General features: G+C 35.0%; 1 protein-coding gene across 6 annotated transcripts in view; it reads left to right on the top strand.

Moving 5' to 3' along the window:
• Positions 1-23,847, top strand: part of LOC126835250 (pleckstrin homology domain-containing family G member 4B-like) — a 145,793-nt gene that overhangs the window by 55,033 nt on the left and 66,913 nt on the right. The gene's annotated exons all lie outside the window — the stretch shown is intronic.

Here is a 23,847-nt window from a genome sequence, read left to right as displayed (position 1 = left end):
ACACAGTCATGCGACTATTTTGCTTTCTCAAGTTTTTAACTTAATTGTAAAAAAACTGGACGTGGTAGAAACAAACCGATTTGAATTTTGAATTTCGCTTATTAAATAAAATCTATGAAAATCAACAGCTGTTTTAAAAACAAACAGCAACCAAAATATATTATTTTGCAAGATCGTGTTAACGATACATTAAGAATTCAAAACTTAATAAATGACCATCACTAATAATATTAAAAACATTACTACATTTTTTATTTACAACCAACCCTAATCGTATCCACTCTAGTACTAAGTCATATCATTGCCTTTACAATGTTTTGTATCGATATTTAATATTTTTAGCATCTACAAATTTGCATCGAAGCGTTTTATATGTTATAATAATTCTTACAGTCTTGTGACTCAAGACGGGATTTGATTTCTGCTCTTCGTCATAAACGAACAATACAATTCGTTTTTAGTCGTTAATTTTAAATCAGAGTTTTATGAGAACAATTATAATAGTATACTTACTTACGTTGTGGCTGGGGGTTAGTAAGGGTGATATAATTCTCTCCCGCGTATTGTTAGTTGTAATTTTTTTTTAATAAACAGTAGAGACTATCTATTGTTTTATAAGTGTTAACTGTTCTTTATCCCAATATTCTATTATGGCCTATGTTGAAAACTGTTCTATAACGGGGTTTTGAGATTGGTGACCGAACTGTAAGTAAAACGACATCCATTTTCATAACGACTAAACAGTTGGCTGTATTTTATGTTTTGGTGATTATCAATAAGCCATTATAAATAGCCTATCTAGGCTTCTGGTTTTAAAAACATGTTTTAGCTGTAATTATTTTCTTTAAATTATTCCTTTATAATATTTGCGTTAAGAAGTTTACCTATGCTCATTAAGACATTCTTTCGAGGACCTTATTATTGGAAATAATTTCCTTATGTATAATGTATATGAGTCAAATAATATGTCAGTGATATAACTGAGGTTACACTACTACCATATAGCTAATTTTGTAAACGGCAACCCATGTTTTCAAATGAATTTGAGGATAATAACGTTTTTCGATTGCAGTAACTAATAAAGATAAAAGTTCAAACGCTTTGTGGTCTCATGATTCAACTATAAGTTTAACTTTAACTACTTATACATAGCATAGTTGATACAAACGGTCATCAATACCTTTAGTTGAACAACTCGCTTACATAGATCAATAGATGCCCTTGTTTCGTTCTTATTATTATTTATTTATTAGCGCTAATTGATACACGTCCAACATCCTTTTTACTGATATAGATAACAATCGATTTTTGTCTTTAGTTTTCAAACTATGCCGAGGCGCTTGTTTGTAAGCCGTATTAGTGTTGAGTCTGTTTTGTATTATCGTTGACTTCTTTAAGATGGTTAAAATTATGGCGGAGGCGGCAACAGCGCAGCGGTGGCAGCAGTCTAATCACTATCCTGTCATCGAAATTTCACAACCATTTGCCCGGAAGATGATGGATACGAATAGTAGCCCCCAGTCGCCATCGGTTTGAAGGTTCCGCTTAGTCATCAATCTTCGCAGATGACACGACACCCTTATGTGCTCACATAAGTGCGTGGGTGGCGTTAGACTGGCGTTGCTGCTACAGTTCAATATATAGTAGTTTATACAATATAGTAGTTTTATACTTTATGCGCTTTTATTTGTCCCTCTAAAATGTTTGTGCTGTTAACCATCGACATATGATACTACTTATTTAATAATGACCGTTATAGTAACTGTCAGACCGCATTAGAATATGACTTGCCGTTTGTTCGCATATTATAATAAAATTGTATACCTATGCCTATATTTCGAAGACAGTTTTATTTTAATTGAACATTGTGTTTATATATTATCGTACATACCTGTCCTCGTTCTCATTAATATTCGTTTGTTATTATGAATACTATTATTCTCCTTGTTATTATCATACACGTGCATCGTATAAAAGGGGTGTGATCATAAAATAATGTATCAAAAACAGGACGAAACTGGTTGGCGAAAAAGAGGAGGAGGAGGAGGAAGAGTTTTTCAGTCGAGGACAGATGTTGGGAGCTGCACGGTGTTATTGTGGGAGGTGGTTGACGGAAAACAGCTGCAAACGGCGTACTCTCCTAGGCCACGTGTGTCTTTTCCTGCATACAGGGTGATCCATTTACCGTGAGACACCCGTGTTCTCTAAAAATAGTTTCAACTTAGTAGTTCTTCATTTTAGAAACATTTTAGGTAATGCTATTTTACTGTGTTATACAATATTGAAAACAAATTTCTATTGTAAATTCTGGCGTTCTATCAACTCTTGAAACTTAAATGGTAACGTGCATATTGTATTAACTTTTTAAACCAAGAATAATTTAATATACATTTTGTCTGTCCGATAGTCAGTTTTGAATAAATAGTTTTAAAGTTTGGGACTGGAGGAAGGGTGGATAGTAGTATTATTTCGAATAATACCTTTCAAATATTCTTAATTGATTAAAAATTTAAATAAATATATACGTTACCATTTAAGTTTCAAAAGTTGACAGGGCTCTAGAAAATACTAAATGGGTAAATATTTAATAATATTGTAAAATAACATAAACATTTTTTCCAAAAAGAAAAATTACAAAATTGCAATTATTGAGTGTTTTACGTAAAATAGATTACCCTTTATAGTAGTGTTGTGTGATTGTTTGTTATTTTTTTATGTAAGCCGGTGAAAGGATGATGTATGACCATATAGGAGCAGATTTTCATTAACCTATATTTTACATTATACTATTGAACTTGAAGTCTATTACTAACAGTCAATAGAACTCTATTTAGCATGTTAATATTCAAGGCTTCATGCCAGTGTCGGTTATCGTACTCAACAGAATAAAATAAATTATATGCATTGTTTTCCTAAAATGTTCAGTTAAACTAATGAAATTCACAGAATTGCCATAATTATTATCATGTTTCATTGTATTATTTATTGAATACATATACAATATTTCATTATTAGTTCAACATCTGAACTGAAATGTAATAAAAAAAACACATTGCTCTTCTCTCGTTATCTCTTTCGTTGATAAATAAAAAAAAGCATCATATATAATATGACGCCTGAATTCCATAAACGATTTGTATTACATCATAACTATATTTATAATCAAAAAATAAATATTATAAAAAATCCTGACGTGTCAAGAATAACGTAGCGGCTTGTTTTTTTTTCAAGCAAATTGTGTATACGAGTTATTCTCCTTAATTTCATCTATTTAGTGTTTCTTTGAAAATAAATGGGTTAGTATACAACATAATATATTATATATATATATATATATATATATATTATATAGAAATTTCGTGTCTGTAATCTATTATAGTGTAGGTAATATTATGTTCGTATTGATTGGACGAGGATTACCATCAACATTATACAAGTATTAAATTCAACCCGGTGCTTGTAATTTTTGACTAGGAGATGACAATCCAAAGCTTCTAAAAACCGTTGGCCTCTACGTAAATAATCTCTCGTAAATAATCTCTTATAATCAACTTAACGGACAACAATCTGATTAGAATCGAAGTTTCTTTGCGTAGACCACAAACTGGTTTTTGTTTTGTCGGCATGGTGAAAACATGTAAACCTTTTGGAAAACGGCCGGGTGTGTAATAAATTAATATGTTTTTTTTTTGCTCCCCATCAGCGTGTGGGTAGATCCACTGTATTATTTCGTGGTAATTGGTTCGGACTACTTGTTTATTATATATATATATAATACATTATGTATATTGCATAAGGCTTTGGGCCCAAAAGACTTATGTATATTATTTCATAATAATATATAGTTTTGCCCCCGGTGTACGTACACATGCATGTGTATAGAGTAGCAGCTCCTTGTGATATGATTTTCATCAGACTTGTAGAAGCAGTCCGAATTTCCTCGGCGATGACCTCCACAGGAAACCAAACAGACGCACCGAGGATGGAACCCAGCCACACACGCCGGTTGAATATCGTATAAGGTGTTTTTCGTGGCTGGGACAGGCTATTAATATTAAATAAACGTTAAAAAATAAAAAGACTAGAATCTACAATAGGCAAAACACGATTTGTGGTCGGTTTCCAAGTAAATTAAAAAGAGAAAAAAAAACATTTGTGCGGTTTCCCGCCGTCGCCGTCAGACTGAATTCACAATAAGCATTTTATGGGTGATACAAACCCATTACCCATATCATACATTTATACCGGCGGACGTTCTCTACAAAATTTATCACTTTTACAACGATTCACGTGCACGATATGTGTATCATACATTATTATATGTATACATTATTCAATACTGAAGTAAAACAATATTATAATTTGTACAAAACCAAAGGACATTTTTACACAAAGCTAAAGATTTAATATTTGTGTAGACAGGAGACACACACGCGTTGGTACAAGAAGACGTGTTCGGCTGCTTGTGCAAACAAAGCCAGATATTATTATTTTTTCGGAGTACTTGAACAAATCGGTTTCCTCCTATATAGTATTGGTTTTGTGTTGTGCCGGATGTTCGACGAGTACTTGTCGTAGTCGAAACCTTTCGAATCGTTCTGATGTCACATAAATTAAAATGAGAGGACATAATATACATATTAATTATTCTAGTGCTGTCGGTTTCCCTCATATTTCCGTTTTATTGTTCGTCATCTTGCCTGTCGTTCTGTCTTTATTTATGATAGTTAAACCGTATCGGTTGATGCATCTGACACAGGTCACAAATGTAATCTGTTTTTAATTGTATAAAGTAAAATTGATCGATAATTATAGCTTATCATGAAATATTCATTCTAATAAATCGATTCAAATAATTAATATATGCGTTGTTCACCATTACCAAATAGTGTTTTTTAATTACCGTATAGGTATGACGGTCGGCATACATAGACTGTAATATAATCTTCACACAACCAATCCGTATATCGCCTCGGCGACTTCTAATAACATAACATAGTATGTAATATGTATAGCGACGGGCTTAGTCCCTTTTGAAAATGTATTATTGTAATTATTATTCCCGTCCGTGTTATTAACCGGCCGAACCGGTGGTATGCGCTTTGCATACCGGCATAATATTTGTCTACTATAAACTATACGACAAGCCCGCGACTGTTTAGTAATTTAAAATAAAAATAAAAATGTTCTAAGTCATGGGTTCAATTATTATTATCGCATTCACAGCGTGTGTTGCGCACACGGGTCTAATATAATTCTACGGTGGAATTTAAGACTCACTTTTCTTGCTCCTCTCGCGTGTGTTTCTTTCACGACAATAATTGTCGGATAAACGTATTGCCGCATGCCATCGACACCGTAATTTTCCATCTCAACATGTTCATTGTCGTCCTCAGACGGAACGGCGGTGGCGGTGTCACGGGCCCACACACATAGCCCGTGCCTATGCCCATTGCGCATATTACAATAATAATGTTTCCAAAGAGCTCGTTAAAACGACCTCGTTGACCTTTGTATAAAGCAGTTTGTTTGTACAAACATTATTTAGCCTCAATTGGCGGCGTGCGCGTACAAAATTACAATGTTGTTTCGGTCTAGGACGCGATACTGTTTGGGGCAACTCTCCTCCAGACGCTCGCTCGTGTAATGTTATAATATTTTGCCCGTCCAATTACACACCGGAGATGATCGCTTTGTCGTCGCCTCAGTTGCAGTTTTCCGACGTAATTAGGACCGACAGTCGTGTCTTTGCGTTCTTTTACGAAGGGCGTAAAAAAAATTAGTGATATATATATATTTACTACTTTGATAATATGATTTTTTTCCATCTACATTGTGTGTACATACAGAGTTCATTTGTGGGCGAGCGTATGCCAACGATTTACGATCGACGGGTCGCCTTAATTACAATGGAGCTTTTTTTGCTGTCGTTGTGGACGAGAAAAAATAACAAACCAACAAAGTGAAGGTCAATAAGATTTTTGAACGGTTTTTTTTTTTTGCGACGGAAACGACATGTCGTCGGACGACTTGTGCCCACGCCACGGCTTTCTCGGAATGAAATATCGCGACAATCCGACAAACGTTACGAGCAAGGGCGCTATGACTTTGCGAAGGCGGCCAATGACCACACGGTAACGCACACGGCAGCATTGCGTAAAACGCAAACGGTCTGCTGCTGCTCGGTTGTAGTAATTCGGCGGTGCATGCAAATCACGTTCAAATATCGCGTGACACGTTTACTTACTTTGGATAACAATCACTACAAGTGTTAAAAAAAATTATTTTGTTTTAATGTCGTTCATTTTTGTAATAAACTGCCTTGAGTATAATGTTACCTTTTCAATGGGCGTTTCCCGTGTACTTGCCGTTAAAATTTCGTTTATCTGATTTTGGTTTGTCCGCATTTGAATTTCCGTTTGGCCGGCTTGACAGCTCTTTGTAATGGAAATTTAAAAAATACATATTTTTTCAATAGATACGCATATTGTTGATACTGCTTATTACGGAAACTAGCATATTTCATTTGCCGAATGAAAAACATCACTTCAACCCATTGTTTGTATAAGCTGATGTGTTGTTTTTTGTGTGGAAAGTTGATGTAATCATTCACAATCGAGTTTTCATATCTATTAAAGCGTATACCATTGGCGTTTCTCTCGCTGGTTACTGTCTCACAATTTCGACTTAACATTCTTGAATATAGTTTAGCCTATAAATTTAGTATGATTGAACTATACTATTACTATTCCTCGGCTCAGCTGTTGAAAACGGCCCACGCTCATAGGCGTACGCTATGTCCATGGATATCCTTTGGTAAATTCTGCAATATTCGCTTAAATTATCTAGCAAATTCATAGAGATACCTTCCTACCTGTGACATTATTCAAAAAGTTAGAGATAGTTGTTTTATCGTTTGACTCGGTGGCAAAACCGGCCACCAATAACTCATTTTTTACATATTATCTTAAACAAACAGAATGTATACGAATGAAATATTTTTATATAATTTATAAAAAAAACACCACTTTTATGGTAATAAAACTAATAATACTATATAATAACAAGAAAAAACGGCTACATTTCAACACCTATAATGCCGTTTGGACTTTGGTCTACCATATTAAAGGGTTAAACATAATTTAACGACTTCACAGTTCACTTAAAAACAACTGAATAAAAAATAAAACAATTAAGTTCATACCAGAAGGCAGAATTCAATCCGAGGGCGCTGATGTGATATCTAGGGCTTCTAAGCAATAAGTAATGTTTATAACTTAAAAAAAGAAGTCGGCTGCGTTGTTTTTTAGTACCTTCAATTTATTTTTGTGTCTCACGGCTCGTCGGGCATGCTAAACTGTTGAGAATATTGTATTTGTATGCCGTGGTCAAAAAATACACGCACTTTCGACTGTTAATCGTTTTCACCAGTCCTAACGTTATGACTTTTCTTCTTCTTTCATCATAACCCGCTTATAAGATTCCAAATCACCTATATCGTTATTGGCCGTAGTCCAACCTGTTTCACGCCTTAAAGCGGTAGGTCGACACGTTTAAAAGAACAGGTAGCGCACTAAAAATTGTGGTTAGGTCGATTTAGTTGATTATATATGTATTTTTAATTCGCGGTTACCCATTCTACCGGAACGGATTTCTTCCTTTATAACGCCCAAAAGCCTCGCACGTTTAAACGTTTTTGGTTTTAAGTCGTTTGCGAAGTCGTTATTTATATGCAAAATGATAGTCAAATTACCTACGCTATAATAAATGATAATCATACTCAAATTACGCGGTCAACGTGGTGTACCCCATTGAGTGAGATGATCTATATTATACTCGACAGTAATACGGTTACCGATCGATCGGAAATTAATTTACCGCCGACCGCGAATTGTGTAACGGGTTGAAAAAAAAGTAGATAATAATAATAAATAATAGTCTTCTAACAATGATTGTCCGGTCCCGTATACGTGCGTATAGAATTTTTGCAATTCATTGGATGGCGTTTTCCGTACACACACTATGGTATAGATATGTGTAGATGGACCCGTGCAATAACTATCCTCGGTATATCTATTATGCATCATGACATAGTACATACTATAATCGGGACGACGTGTAATAGGGCCACGACATCGGTGTTTAAAAGTTCAAAAGCGAGTAATTACAATTTCGGTTCAGTAAAAACCTATTAGCCGGCCCGTCTATACAACGCGGTCAGCGGTTGGTTGTAGATAAATATAAATATATGTATATGTGTTACAATATTTGACACACTATAATAAAAAAGAAGGTTAATTTAAAATATAAAAATAAATTGTACTATTTTTTTTTTTTGTGTGCGCGGCTCGCAAGAGTTGTATAATAATTGATTGCCTAGCTTGAACGCACGCTAGACGTCGTCTGAGGCCTGAGCCCAAATTAATTACGTTGTGCGTCTAATTTGCATCGACCAGGTCCGTTCACCCACATGGGAGTCATTGTACCTGCATGCATATAATGTACATATATATATATATATATTAATATTATTATGTACAACATTATAATAATATTCATTAGATAATCTGCACGCTGCACCGAGATGCCGGCGGTGCGGTAGTGGGAAGAATAATAGAGGTGTATCGTCGCACATGCGTTTGTTTTTTCTTAAGCACTTGCATAAAAACCGCTTGTAACTATATGAAATAACATCGCGTCGGCCGTACACACATCAATAAAAGTAATAAAAATAATTTGACCTTGTCCGGTCCGTCTTTTTTACAAGACTCCTTCGGTACTTATGCAATATAATGTGGATACGCAACGGATATTAGAAGAGTTTAAGAAAGAAAAAACATGGCAGGCAATTACGGGTGGATTGCTACGCTTATATATGTTTGCTGACCCCTGGGTAACACTTACACCTCCAGAGCTGCTGTATGCGCTTGCTTGTGTGCAATAGAACAATGCTAGGGATAAAATATATTATTACAGTGAAGAGCCATCGTTGATGCCGCCGCCACCGTTGACAGCCGGCAAACGGACAATGAGGAGAAGAGGGTTCAACGGACGAACCGACAACAAAACATTTAATTTATTATTGAAATAATCATTATTATTATTACTATTATTGTTGTGTTGTAGGGTACCTCGTTGTCATCGCACGGCTGTGTGTCGCTAACGGTAAGCGCTCGGCACCAATAATTATTATTATTCTCCTTTTGTGTGTTAGTTCCTTTTTCTCGAAATACTTTTTTTTTTTTTTTACTGTAGACTACTAGAGCAACAAAATAGCGTTGTGTTAGTTTATCAAACACCTAAGATGACGTTAAGATTACACGATATAATAACATGACCGACATCAGAGCATTCGATAGAGACTATACAATCGGGCATGTAATATAGTCTCAAGTAAGTTAAAAAATATCGGCCTTCTGTTTTCTCTCATGTCTAGATTTCCATACGGAGCCTATATAAATAACGTAGGACTTGAACGACCGCTTGCTGTTCCCGTTATACCATTTGAACGTATAAAAATATTTAAATATTATCGCCTCGAGGCGCCGAAAACCGAATAGTTTATGTTGAAGGAATCGTTTTTTAAGAATATTTTGCATTTAAGTATAAGCCGAAGTAAAACCAATTTTTTTATGACCTCACACGACGCTGCGGTGGTAGTAGTGACCTTGGAATACCTATTGCCGTCTAATTTTTTTTTTTACATAATGCTTCAGTCTGTTGTACCAAAAGTGTTACAACAAGTCCTTTTTGTCGCCTAAACATTTTATAGTCAAACATTATACGGAATTCTAACAATAGTAATAAAGCCAATAGATTCGGTTAAAAGATCAATCTAAAGTGTGCTTATCGGTTTTTGTATTCGCACGATATACGAGAAGACATAAGCGATTCGTTTGTATTCTCAAATATTCCTACTAACTGACATCTGGGCGTATCTTAAACACAAGTCGCTGCATGTTTCTACTGTTGCATTAGTCATACCATGTTTTATACACATGTCTTTGAACACCAAAAAAAAAAAAAATAACCGTTTCCAATATTCTGTGTGTAATTTGCGCGTATATCATCGCTAATAACTCTTCGATATTAATAATGATGTATTATAATCAAATCTGCATGTGCACAATGTAATAACATATATAATATTGTACCCTTGAAGCGTCAGTCTATTATGTAAAAGCTCGTCCATTTTTCTTACCATATGGATACGTTTGTACTATAACGTTTTTTCTCTGTTTTTCGTGCATACTCAATTATGTTAATAATGTGTATGGTTAATTTTTATCCAAAACAACTACAATATTGGTTTTAACGTGTGCGACATATTTTTGACACAATATACACTTCATTACAAAGTGTACACGCACAATAGAACATATCAAGTAGACTATTGACCCGCCAAAACGTGCGGTAATGACCGTGAGCGGGGCACGATCGTTTCGTTTTCGTTGGGCTCAAGGAGTCACGGTCAACTTACACGGCTGCATGTATATTATAGCGTCGTCGATATTATTACCATACAATAAACGTGCTCGATCGTCGGCTTACAATAAGACTCGGGGGAAAAAAATTGGCAAGATGACCGATACACGTATGCCTAGTAGGTCGACATTAAATAAAATATATTGTAAGTTTTATCGAATTCGAACTGTCATAAAACAAATATATAATATAATAATAGCTTCTATTGTTTGTATATTTTTAAAGGGGCAAATTGTATATTTTCAAAGATCAATATTATAGATATGTTTTTTGTCTTCTACTCAAGAAGGAATCTAAAATATAATTAGATTTATTTTTTATTTTTGCCCTAAAAGAGATACAACAATTTTTTTCTTTATTTTATTTTGACGCATCTAACCTAACCTAACGCATCTCTTCAGAATGTTCCCCGGAAAGTGTTAAAATGTTTATTCGAAATTATTTATGGTAAAACATGTAACTCCACCACAAATACACGATTTTCATATCAATCAAAATATTGATTTAATGGCGGTTTAAAATGTACATATTTTAAGCCGTGGATTTTATAGTTACTTCTGCACACCTTACCCTTTTCCGTGAAAATTTTTTTTTTAATCACATGATTTCGTTTTATTTGTGTTGATTTATTATGATAATTTTAAATTACTATTTGGTATTAGAACTATGCTAATTGGTTACGAACTATGTATTTATAATAGAAAGTCATGGTTTCGATAACGCAATAATATTGGTGGATGTCCTAAATAACGATTTTTTTGTACTGTTCCAAAAGTAATGTCAACATGTCCCGCTTTTCGGATTCAAATAACGAACACTCCAAGTCGACTAATCAACTTCCCGTTGACGTGAGTGTGTCGGCTGTCTCATATATATATATTTTTTTTTATATTAGCGCCGTACATGTATTATCATTGCATCGAACTTGATACGGGAATATATATATATATATATATATATATATATATATATGTATGTATGTATGTATACGAGTGTGCGTCGTGGAGTAACGAGTGAGATGTAAAAGTAAACAGAGATCAGACGAGAGGAAAAAATCTAAACTAAATGGCCGTTCTGCTGACGGTTTGTCGCTCTAATCATGTGACATTGAAATCTCGAACCACCGGCAAACGTTTCGCCGACTCTATGGTGGTCGTATGCCCTCCACGTCGGAGAAACGATTATTATTATTATTTTTTTTAAAATGATATTACTAAAACCTTTTTTTATCTATCGACCATCGCCCTTTTCCATAGCGGACACGTCAGTTATTATTAAAATCGTCAATATTTCTCGTTACTGCTCATACCATTGCACTGGCTGCTCTTCGGTGTGTCGTTGAGAGTTCCTGTACACTAAATATTCTTGGCCCTCCCAGACGGATCGGCTCGCTGGTCGATGACTCACTAAAAAGAAAAGACTAATTACTACGGAATGTCACGTATTCGACCGCCCCGGTACAGGAAGACCCGAGAACTCGCGTTTGCTTTCTTCTTTTTAACCAACATTCAACACTATCGTCGACGTATACGACATTATTAGATTTACGCCAGAAAACGTTCATGAACGTTCAGTTTATGAGAGATTTTGGCAAAAAGGCGGTCTATTTGAACACCTAATTATCATATTGGCGTTCAATAAAACTGAAAATGTTATCTATTTACATACTATAAAACCCCGTTTACAAACTAACTGAAAATTTGAAATAGTTAAGACAGTATAGAAATCAATTTACAATCATGTCTGTCAGCCAGTGGCACCAAATTCATTTTGGTGCACACAAAACACAAATAAAGACTAGCTCACCGTTTGGAGGACAAAGACTGCTTGCTACCAACAATTTTTGTTAAACAATAATGAAATTATAAATTAGTTTTGACTTACAGCGATGTGTAAGAACCAGCAATCGAGCATGTCAATCATATTTTAAGTAGTTAAATTAGAATTAAAAACATGCAAGTTCGCCGCTACTGATGGTACGAAGCAAATCGAAGCATTTAACTTTAAACTTCGGTTGGACACACTCGACAGAAATTATATTACGTGACAGTAATTGATACTTAAATATCAGTGTAGTAGCGCATACTAATATATTGCACCACTAATGATAAGGTCTATTAGAGTATTTCAGAAGTACTACAATATTCTTATTTTGTAAACATTAATATTATTTCATTTTGAATACGTTATATTAGACAGTTGGACGAATGTTTAATCTCCTGTCGAAACCTAATGTTAATATTATATTATGGCAATTTTTGTTTATTAATATTATTAAAATTTGTGTTTAATTACTTAGTAAGAATTTTATTAATATATTTTTTTTTGTATGAACTTCAATGGTTTTGCGGTACCTAAAAATATAAATTGTTTACTTTTAATACTGCAGTTTGCATAACGTACTATTGCGTAGGTTTTTTCAGATGCGAACAATAGACTATTTCTGTGTTTACATAAAATAAATTTAATTATGAATAAAACCATAAGATAAATGAAAGATAGATAAAAAAACAAATAATAGGCATAAAACTATTCACGGTCAAGAGGAAGTAAGAATTATGGAAGGGATACTCTTGAATAATGTTGAAAGAATAGTAACACTGTAGTATAGGATGTATGTTAGACTTTAAATTCGAAAGGGGGTGATGAAATAGTTAATGGAGGGCGAGATGAAGTAAACGGTGGTTCAGTTGTTGGTCTTTCACACCCGCAAATACTAGATATTATCTTCTACGGTGCACCCCTTAAAAGGGCCAGTGTTTAGAATTATTGAACACTTATCTGCGAGCTACTACACGTTTTGATCGAAATAATCTCATAACATCTTTTGCGATCCGATGTCAACTCGGCCTGTCGCGTCGTGACTGTACAGTCAAAATAGCTTTTTTTCATATTGCTTTCCATTAACCGTCCAAGAAGACTCATTCATTTCCTGCAAAGACGTCACAACGAAGGATCGTGATCGATCGTAAAAGAAAAACGTGACCTGCGACTTTCTTGTATGACGTTTTTTTCTTTTAATATATTTTTTTTCTCATTTTGAATAGTGTCAAGTTTGCTCGGCATCTAAAAATTAGCGTTACGAACCAAAAGATTATTTGTGTATTTATTGCAGACTCCTGTTGGGACGCGCTGTTGTGTATTGGCAATAGGTGAACGATTTTACTTTCACACGGTAATTTGGGTTTCGCCTAAAAAATTATACGAAAATTGATAAATTTCCTCTACAAACAAACCCGCGCTTTACATGCACCTAAACGACTCGGTCGCTGTAGCCTGGACGAGGTCGACGTACGGATTTTAGGAGTGTAAACTATAGCTACGGGTTTTGCGTAGGACGACCGTGACCCGAAGGAGCCTCTTGCTTGTATAACTGCCGGTTCTCACGGTGTATTTGCGGCGTTGTAGGTAAACCCGCATTAGGCCCGATAAACTGCTTACTCAAATCAACCGTGTTTAACCATTACTTTAAGAATTAAATAAAAGGCAAAAAATGATCAATAAGTTGTAAACCATAAATTTAAAAAAATACCTTAAACTGTCTTATTATCTTATATTTTCATATCTTTACAAATCTCTATGTTATATATATTTTTTTAAATTCAAATTACATTTTTTTTTTAAATAAAATTTAATACTTTGTGTTAAAAAATTAGATTGTTTTTAAAAAGTAATTTTAGAAAGTAGATAAAACTTGTTCTATAATAAAGACCTACTTATAGAAATAAAAATTCAAAAACTTGAGTCAAGTATAAAAAAATTATATTTTTATATTTACATAATATATATTTTTTTTATAAAAAATAAATATATACTTAGTTATAGAGACATATTTAAAGTAAAGAATATAACTTTCATGATAATAAAACTATTTTAAAAAGCTGGTGCTACTATTTAACACACCCAGCTCGATGGGTATTCGCCTAGATCTGTGTGCGTGTACAAGAGGATTATTTTGTCGCAGAGATGTGACCGGTGATTGATGTGTTCGGATGCAAGTGGGTTTGTCAACGCTGCAAATCTGTTTGTCTCTCGCGAGAGCAAAAGAAAAATACAAATTGATAATAGTATACGAAAAAATTATATTAATGACGCGAAAGTAAGGAAGGTTTTTGCGATATATGCCATTTTTTTTCTCTTTTCTCCTCGACGAATAGCTAGACAAACTTCCCGGTGGTATTTAGGTCAATTAGCGAAAAGTGCAACCAAACGGCGGCGGTGATACCGATTAAGGAAATGTTCGAAAAACTCTCGTTGGTATTTGATTGCGTTGTTGTTTAATTTGCAATCGGTCGGCACGTCAGTGTTGGGGACACCGGAGTCGATGTTAATGGCTAATGGTGACTGTCTGTCGCCTCGGGAATAAATTTAGTCGAATCAACTGGTCACGATTAGTCGAGCGCGGCCGAGAAAAATCAAGAGTGATCCGTCGAAAACGAAATTCCCTTTCGTCGCCTTCCCTTAACGGCAAACGCAGAGAAACCGTTTGGCTTAACTGTGAATACCGATCGGAGATGACGCACGACTTTTCGGTTATAAACTGGCTATCGTTTGAACGAAAAGAAAACCCTTTTGAGCTAATTGTTCATTAATAATTTATATGCAGTTCTTTTCGCGTTACCGTCACGTTCATTTGAGATGCACATTCGAAGGAAACGCAAACGTCCAATAATAAGAGCGAGTCAGAGTCAGAGTCGGGCGTTTCTCGTGTCCGCAAATTGCCTATTCACTAAGAAACTGCGGCTTTTGCCACTCGCCAAGAGTTAACGAGCAAATTGGACGAATCGTTTATCGGTCCACGTTGTCGTCGATCTTCCTCTGGATTTCGAACTGCAGGTCGTTAAACCCAAACGCGACGTAATAATATGTAGAACGTGTAGTTAAAAAATGATAATGATGTATATAGTACACTGTACACAGAAAACTGAGGCACAAACTTATTTCTAAAATAATATGCCCTGGCGTGTCGTGCTCTCGGTGGCGTCCCAGCAATATGCATTTCATACCGTTTGGGAGAGTAAAATATTATATTATGCACACCTAGTCACGGCTAGATAAAAAAAAATACAAGAAGACGCCGAGTGTGCGCCACCGGGCCCGTAGTAGATTCACGATAACGTTTGCTTGTCCTTTTGTGTTGGCGGCGTAGACCGCCCAAACGCGTCTTCCGGCGTGGCGGTGCGATTTATATGCGGGCCAAACAAATAAATAATGTCGTCGAGATAAGAGTGCCTAACGACCGTGTCCAGGTTTGCAGCAGCTGTAGCTTATGGAGTTTTGACCCGGTTCGTGTTATACTGGACCAATATATGTTTGCTCAACTCGGTAGATACTTAATCTGCTGGTAAAATATGGCAAGAATAATTGTTATTCGATACTATGAAAAAATAATAAGAAAAACACAATTTAATGAAGAATTTCATTATGTTTTAGTAAATTAAAAATGTGTTATCTACCAAGTTCCAATTGTTTTTCTTTTTAATGTTCACATATTTTTTATATTTGATTTAAAACTTGGAAAAGAAATCAATTTCCTAAGCAATTATTCTTATTTTATCAGAGTAAGGAATAGCATTGATAAATCAGGGAAGTTTTATATGCTTTATGGTTCTTGAAGAGCGAGGATAAACAAAATTTTTAAATACTTCTAAACCCATATCAATTTTTTTTTTATAGAATTGATCAAAAAACTTTGAATTTGGAAAATACACCTGCCTAATATATGACATGTACGATCCCCTCGTAATCGAGTGACCACGTCGTTATAAGAGAGCGCGATTAAAAACCGATAATGTTCTGCACGGCCATTATTAGATCTATAATAATGGAATGCGATTACCTTTGTTTCGGTATCATTGCGAAGAAAGAACGAAAGTTCAGGTCTCGGGCACGGTTAATGCATTTCCATATGTTACACACGTTATCTTCGTGGTGTGGCCCACTTCTCTGGATGATTAACGGGCTCAACGGCGACTCACGCGGCTACGGCATGCGCTCGCACGAGAAATACTGAATTCCGCCGACGCATTTTTGCATTTATAACAATGTAAAAAATACCAACGTTCCAGTATCATCCATACGCCCGTCCGCTAATCTTACCGGTTTGTCAGGGCAAAAACGCACTGCGGTCTGGCAAACGCCGCAAGAGCCTAAGCAGTAGTTCGATCTAAGAGATAGGTACCTGAATTTGGAAGCCTGCCTGAATCGCGCGTAGGCGCCTATCTGCCATGCGTTATATGCATATCTGTGCGTGGTCTTTCACAACAGCGTTTGAACCGTTGTAAACACTCGAAATGTTCACTTAGAGATTAATGTTAATGCGTCAGATAAACGTATTGGCGATAAAGAATTTTTGTTGCTTTTCAGTTTTACAATTGCATTGTGTTTATAATTATGTAATAACGCATACGAAACTCGGTCCATGGTCTTATCGGCGTCTTCGAGTGTAGGGGATTCAGAAAAATATCGAGGCGATAGCTTATCGGCAGTGTATAATATTATACTATATACCATACAGTAATTTGCTATTTACGATCATTGTTTGTATTGTATGTTAACTATACGATGTCATTGTCTGGAACAGACCCGACCGTGATAATAATTTTTTAACGTTTTCCGAAGGTTTTAATACGAGCGGACTCCTGAGAATGTATCCAAAGCGACGCTTTATCGATACGGATATCTGCCTCTTGTTTTATACCTACAAGTACTGGACTTCATATACTCTGTCCGATACAAGTACTTACAGCTAAATAACAATACAATTTGTACTTAAGAAAACTCTTTAACAACGCACAGAGTTCGACAATTAATAATCGGTGTTTGAATTTTATTACCGTTTCTTCGTGTACATTCGGTCAACTATGTGTATATACTTGCAGCTAATGTCGTTTCCGTGTCTGAAGAAATATTTTTATCTTCTCTTTTTACTTCTCGTTGTTTTTCTATAATAATGTTATAGAAAGTAAAAAATAATTAACCATACAGCTAGTTAGCATGGTCAGTTAGTGTCATGTCAAAAAACCGCCAATAAAACGTGTACCGGAAAACCGTAATAATATTATTATTGAGTGTTTTGAACAAACGACTTTTGAGCGGCATCGATTATTTTCTAACCGTTCAATCGGCGTATGAGATGACCGTCTGTATGTAAAGAATTAATAAAGCTCTCGGATGACTTTTTTAAATCCTTAGCGAGGAAACCAGTCGATTTTACTCCCGAAGCGTTCAAAAATATAAAACTAGTAAACTTCAATAATTTTTTTTTTAACGAACTCTTCAAATATGGTACTGACCGTTGAATATAATTATAGACCCTGCACGGATGTTTGTAGACGTCTCGAAACAATTAGGTTAAGTCCCTTTCACGGACAGAGAAAACCGTAGTCGTCGCATGTCCGGTTTTTATGGATTCCGTGTAAAAAAAAATAAACTGTTTGTACCTATAGCCATTTCTATTTCTAGTCAAAAAGGAGCTAATGGGATTATTAGCATTCTGATCCACCGCTGTACTCGTGAGCAATCTGGTTTTTTTTTATCGGTTCTTCGAATACTCTCCCCGGAAACTCTTAATTGTCGTACTAATTGATTGCATTTTTGCTCTAATTATATTCGTCGACGGAATGAGAAAAACCAATCGAAAACAAAACGTCGCGACACATATACCGTGGCTAATTGTAAGTTGTTAAGATTTTCAGAAAAGTGAAACCGTGTCGACGCGTGTCAGAGTTGAAATCGAAAGGTCGCCGTGAAAGATTTTTTTTTTTTTTAATTACTCTTTATATGAACGTCGCGCCGCACCTGGCAAACCGTGTACGAACAACGATTATCATACAAAATCTCTTCACAGGCGAACCTTGGTGTAGAATTTTATTGGGCTGCATAATATTATTATAACGTAATCGGTTTTATTGTAATATATTGGTAATACTATTATATTAAGATGCCGAAAAGTTCTTATCTTGGCAGTATTATAAATGTATATTATTATACGCACACGCGTGTGTATGTGACGACTATCGTGTCAAAAATGTTAATTGGCTTTATCGGTTGATAGCGAAACCGTGTATACACACCGCTTGTTGTACAGGTTGGGCGGGTTCGTATGTACTATTATTTTAGGGTCGGCATGTCGTAGAGTTTGACTATTACAAGGAATAGGTATATACGGGTTGTGTATACAATTTAAACGTGGGTGTCGGAACGCTGTGTCTGCATGACAGAAACCGTCGCCGTGCTGATGTATATAATTATAGAATATTATATTATTATGTAGGGGGAACAGTCGTGCGGGAGACCCTGGCACCGCGTTCGCTTGTATTACATTACCTGTACACCTGTGATACTCGCTATTGCTGCTGTGGTATAGAACGGGCGAAAATAAATAATTACTATATTTATATAATATGTACAGTACACACACAAAACGTAGGCAATAGTTATAATATCGCTTGGGCGCGCACGCGTTGTTATTAAACGGGTCAGGTGTTACAAAAAAAAATGGAACGAAATGGGGTAGTTATCATTATACTCGTTTTCTAAATACCTAGGTTTTGGGAGTATATTAATGTAGGGGTGGCGGTTTTTATTATTATCATCGAAGGCCATTAAAAAACCAATTTAAATGGCTGGTCATTTTTAAAACGATAAATAGAAATTAACACCTCTGTAAACGAGTCGGTCGCCACCGCAACGTGTTAAATTGTCGGAAATAATTTTTTAATTAAAAATTATTGTACTGTCCTTTGCCTGCAGGGCGATTTGCGTTTTTTCTGTCGTCCATGCCTTTTTAGTTATAGATACCGCGTTCGTTGAACTTATGGCCGTATACAACCTGATTGACGGTCACTAGAATATTATTATGTTATAACTTGCATGTGATATCAACGTCATCAATAAATCCGATGTTACTATCGCCAATTTACCGCCATCCGTCTTCATTGTGCTCTACGAATATATTACTATTAGGTATTATGTACACGGGTAATATTTTACATCTCATTCATAATAAATTGTATTATATGTATAATATAATACTGTATATATATATAATATGTTTATTATATTTTATGATAATATATAGCTTACATACTTAATATGTATTTATAAAACGGACGTTTAGCGTAACACGTTCACGTACAAAATGTATGCATGTATAGAGTGAACTTAAACCCTGTCTGGTCGACCGTACATTAGCTTAAACCTGCCTGGCTTACAATAATTATGCATAATACATAAATATAATACGGGGCAGCCAAAAATGATTGATCATCATAGTACCTACAGTAAAGAAAGAAAATTATGAAATATTAAAAAAAAATTCAACGACAAAAAATAATACACTTTAGCGTATTTCGGCATCAATGTGGTAAAAGGTTTTCTAAATATTTCGTATTTTTATTTCTTTACTATAATATTACCACAAGTGTTGCTTAAGGTTTTTTCTAGATGATAATACAGTGTACACAGGTGCGGTAAAACTGTTTTTGAATAAATTAATGATATTGGATTATACTTTGAACATTGAAATCCCCACAATAATTGTTGTGTCACAATGTAGACTTATTAATTACATTTTTTTATGTGTTTAATATGTTTAATTTGAATTATATGCAACCCCGGCGCACCAGACCGTGTACAGTGTAAAACAAAAACACACATTTTAATTGTTTTATGTACATGCATATGTCGAAGCAGTGAATGGAAGTTATGGCTGTATAAGAACATAATGTATACCCTACCTATATGAAAACCAAAACGGAAATACGTTTGAACTCCATACATTTTATTTTTGACCTTGTTGTAAACGGCAATACTTCAATGGCTAATACAAGTAAAAATAATAAACTAAATGAATTTCTACACTCTTTTTTTGGAGACTTAAACGCCCGTCTCGCGTAACGCTAATATTAAACAGAGTAAGAACAAATAGTTATTGGAATGTCAACTCGAATAGTTTACGTTTACTACATAAACACATGGCATCATTGATCTTTTTTACTATCAAAGCGTTCGAACCGACCATAATACCTCAACCGGTTATTCGCTGTATAATTTTTATCTATAAAACTCAATGTCTCACTATAAAAAAAAAAAACCAATGAAAATCATAATTTCACCCACTACATTATTGATTATTTTTTGTTTTTAATTTGAAACTTTATTTTCACTTGTTAAGACTGAGAAAGTATTTTCAATTTGTATTTTTAATTGTATTTACACTATACAGTCTTATAGGCGTGTACGTATATCATTTATATTTATGTGTGTGTGTGTTTTTTTTAACAATGAATACATTATTGCGTTGAAAGTTGTGTTGCGATCGCCGGCAACAAATAATTTGATAAATGGACTTGTTTAGTGGCCGGAAATAGAATCATTATATTATATACGTATCCTATAGTAGTGATTACTATTATGGGGGTGAAGTAAACATCTGGTGTGTAAAAAAACCCGGACCTTATTTATATAGGTAGGATAGCTGCGAACGTGGGGAACTTAACCGAGGGTACTGAACTGTTTTTCATACTTTTATATCTCCGTGTATAATAATTGCAATCCAACCCCGTCGTCGTCGCAACTCGCACCCCAACTAAAATACAAATCGTAATCCGCATATGCTTTACGGGTGCCCACGTGATGAGGTAATTTTTAACGCGACAAAGGATCCTCATCTGACCGACCTGAATTTCCTACAACGAACTAGTATACTCATTGACGTTGTTGATTTATCGTTAATAAGCGTGCCGCAAACATACAATATAATATAGGCGATTTTCTATAGTATCACCAGATCCGAACGAAGAACATTAATTTTTTTCGCCGCCGCGAATTCCGTGTTTTTGCGCTGTATTGATATTACACAGCAGATGTTAGGGTAATTATGTGTGGAAAAGGGCAATTGGTGGTCTTTGCTTTTTAAACTGCATGCCGGACGCTGCTAATTCCGCCCTTCTATCGGGGGATCGCCGCAGGAGTAATAATTCGTACTGACAGTTGTGTCACTGCGCACTCGACGATTTCTACGGAAATAAAATAGAAATCATCTAATTAGATTCGTAATATGTAGTACGGAGTACCTACATCATAAACGCACCACATGCAATCATCTAGGTGTGTGTTCGTCGGCTATAAAAATCGTTACATCTCGCCAATACAACATACGGTTTAGTCTTCGCCACCTGCATGTATATATTCAGACGCGATCATGGAAAATCATCTAGCCAACGTGGGCGTTGACGGGAAAACGCAAAACTACTCATATAGTGTAATTTTATAGCGCATCCGTTAGAACGAGAAATAAGTACGAGCGAACCAGCGTAGAATTGTACAGTGAAAATTATATTTACTATAATGCATCTACCGAGTGTATCAAATTGAGCTGTAACCGTTTTCCAAGGAAATTTTGCTGATAACCAGACCCGCGTTTAACGGGGGTGAAGGGGCATTGCAAATCACCCGGGACCGCAAATTGTATGGTGCGGGGGGAGGGGCGACCAATTCTTGAAACCAAGACCTTATATTAGGCTTTTAAAATGTTTCACTGATTCTCCAGTATTAATATTTACTAACGTTGAAATTGCAATGTGGTTTCTTATTGTTGTATGGCTTCGTAAAATTCAAGTGGAAAAATATCGTTTTCGGTGTTAAAACGGATAAAAAATTATCTAAGATTCACTATTGAATATATGGCATATATAAAAAACATAAAATATTATCTTTTAAAACAAATTGATTGGTCAGAGATCATCTAACAGTTTGCAACAATCAAATCAAGAAAACAATTAATACAAAATAATCAAAGGTAATTAATAAATGTGGTATTATTTTTATTTAATTTATGAGTTTTTGATAATTACGTAGTAAATATTATTTAAATGTAAATATTTATTTTTCAGAATATTTTGCATGTAAATTTGCTGTATAAATGTATTTTTGATTATTGTTATTTTTAACATATGGCTAGGACTAGGATTGGGAAAAGTATGAGATAAATATCATGGGATCTTTCTAATTCGAAATGTATTTTGCCCCTGAATGACAGTTTAGTATAATGCGGCAGCGGCCGATAACCACGGTATTTATTGGTTCTAAGACCTCAATAAAATAATGTTACTGTCGCCTTATGATATAGCGGTATGACATAGCAACATGACGTTTAAAAATGTTGAAATGATTTTATCAGCTACTAAAGTTTATGAAAATATGCTACAATTATTGTAAGCCGTGCATGGTATTTATGACGGGTTGCTTAAACGATTATTGGTCCATTTAATTTATATAAACCATTTACATACAATATAGTGAATGTAGGGTTATTAGAGATTAGGATGTTATATGCGAGTGATGCCAATAACCGTTTGTGTGAAACCGATCCTAACATAAAATTGGAGTCTTTTCCAATAAAATACAATTTGTACGTCTGACTATTTGCATTGATCGGATGTGAATAAAGATTGTTCCGAGACTGCGTATTGAGTGCACTAAAATCCTAAAAACCCGTTAAATAAGCTTGCATTTATAAACATGCAAATACATTAAATGCACAGTCCTGATTGGATTAATACTAATATAATAGTAATAATTGAATAGAAAAGCTGCTTTCTCCGAAATTACAAACATAATATTTTATTGTTTGAAATTTTATTGACCACCCATTTGACAAACATTAAAAACGATTATTATTTCTTTGTAAAGCAACCAATTGAAAGTATAATAAATAATATGATGGACCGACTAAAATTGAATATATTGATACACCTACGTAATTGCTGAACGGTTCGGTTTTCCATGTATTTTGTCCAACTTTTTTTTACCAACACCAGCTGTTGATTATTTTGTTTAAGCGCGCCGTTTCTACAGTGATATGTAGATGTACGTACAAGAACATCTAAAATGGGCATAATAACATCTATAACGTTCCACGCACTGGTAACATTTTACTCCGACAGTTAAATTTCATCGGCATTATCGGCTCTTCGGACTGGAAAATCAACGACGACGGCGCCGAATGATAATAATATTTTTTAATTTGACTCGTACAGTGTACATTGCACGCACACCAAGAGTGATCCACATTTCTTGGGGAACGTGACCCCGGGTATTTTCGTTCTTATGCTTGTGTGTTGTGTGGAAAGCGGTCTTGAATTTGTAATCACGATGCCTCTATAATATGATCTCTACAATATTATAATATGCACGTTACACTTGTGCGTTGTGTTGTTTATTAATATTATTAACAAACGAGATTCGAAGAGCCTAACGGAATAATCTCGGCGAAGGCGACGGTTCTGATGTATTATGTAAATATTATAGCGGGACGAGGTAAAAAAAAAAGGTAATAAAGTATAATAGTGAACATAA

This window comes from Adelges cooleyi, unplaced genomic scaffold (assembly GCF_023614345.1).
Source record: "Adelges cooleyi isolate 19-005CV unplaced genomic scaffold, UGA_ACOO_1.1 ACOO_flye_CR_arks_rails_tigmint_CR_PRNA_23, whole genome shotgun sequence".
In the NCBI taxonomy this organism is placed as follows: domain Eukaryota; kingdom Metazoa; phylum Arthropoda; class Insecta; order Hemiptera; family Adelgidae; genus Adelges; species Adelges cooleyi.
Note: the sequence above shows the minus strand (reverse complement) of the source record. Positions and strands in the feature narration are given on the sequence as shown.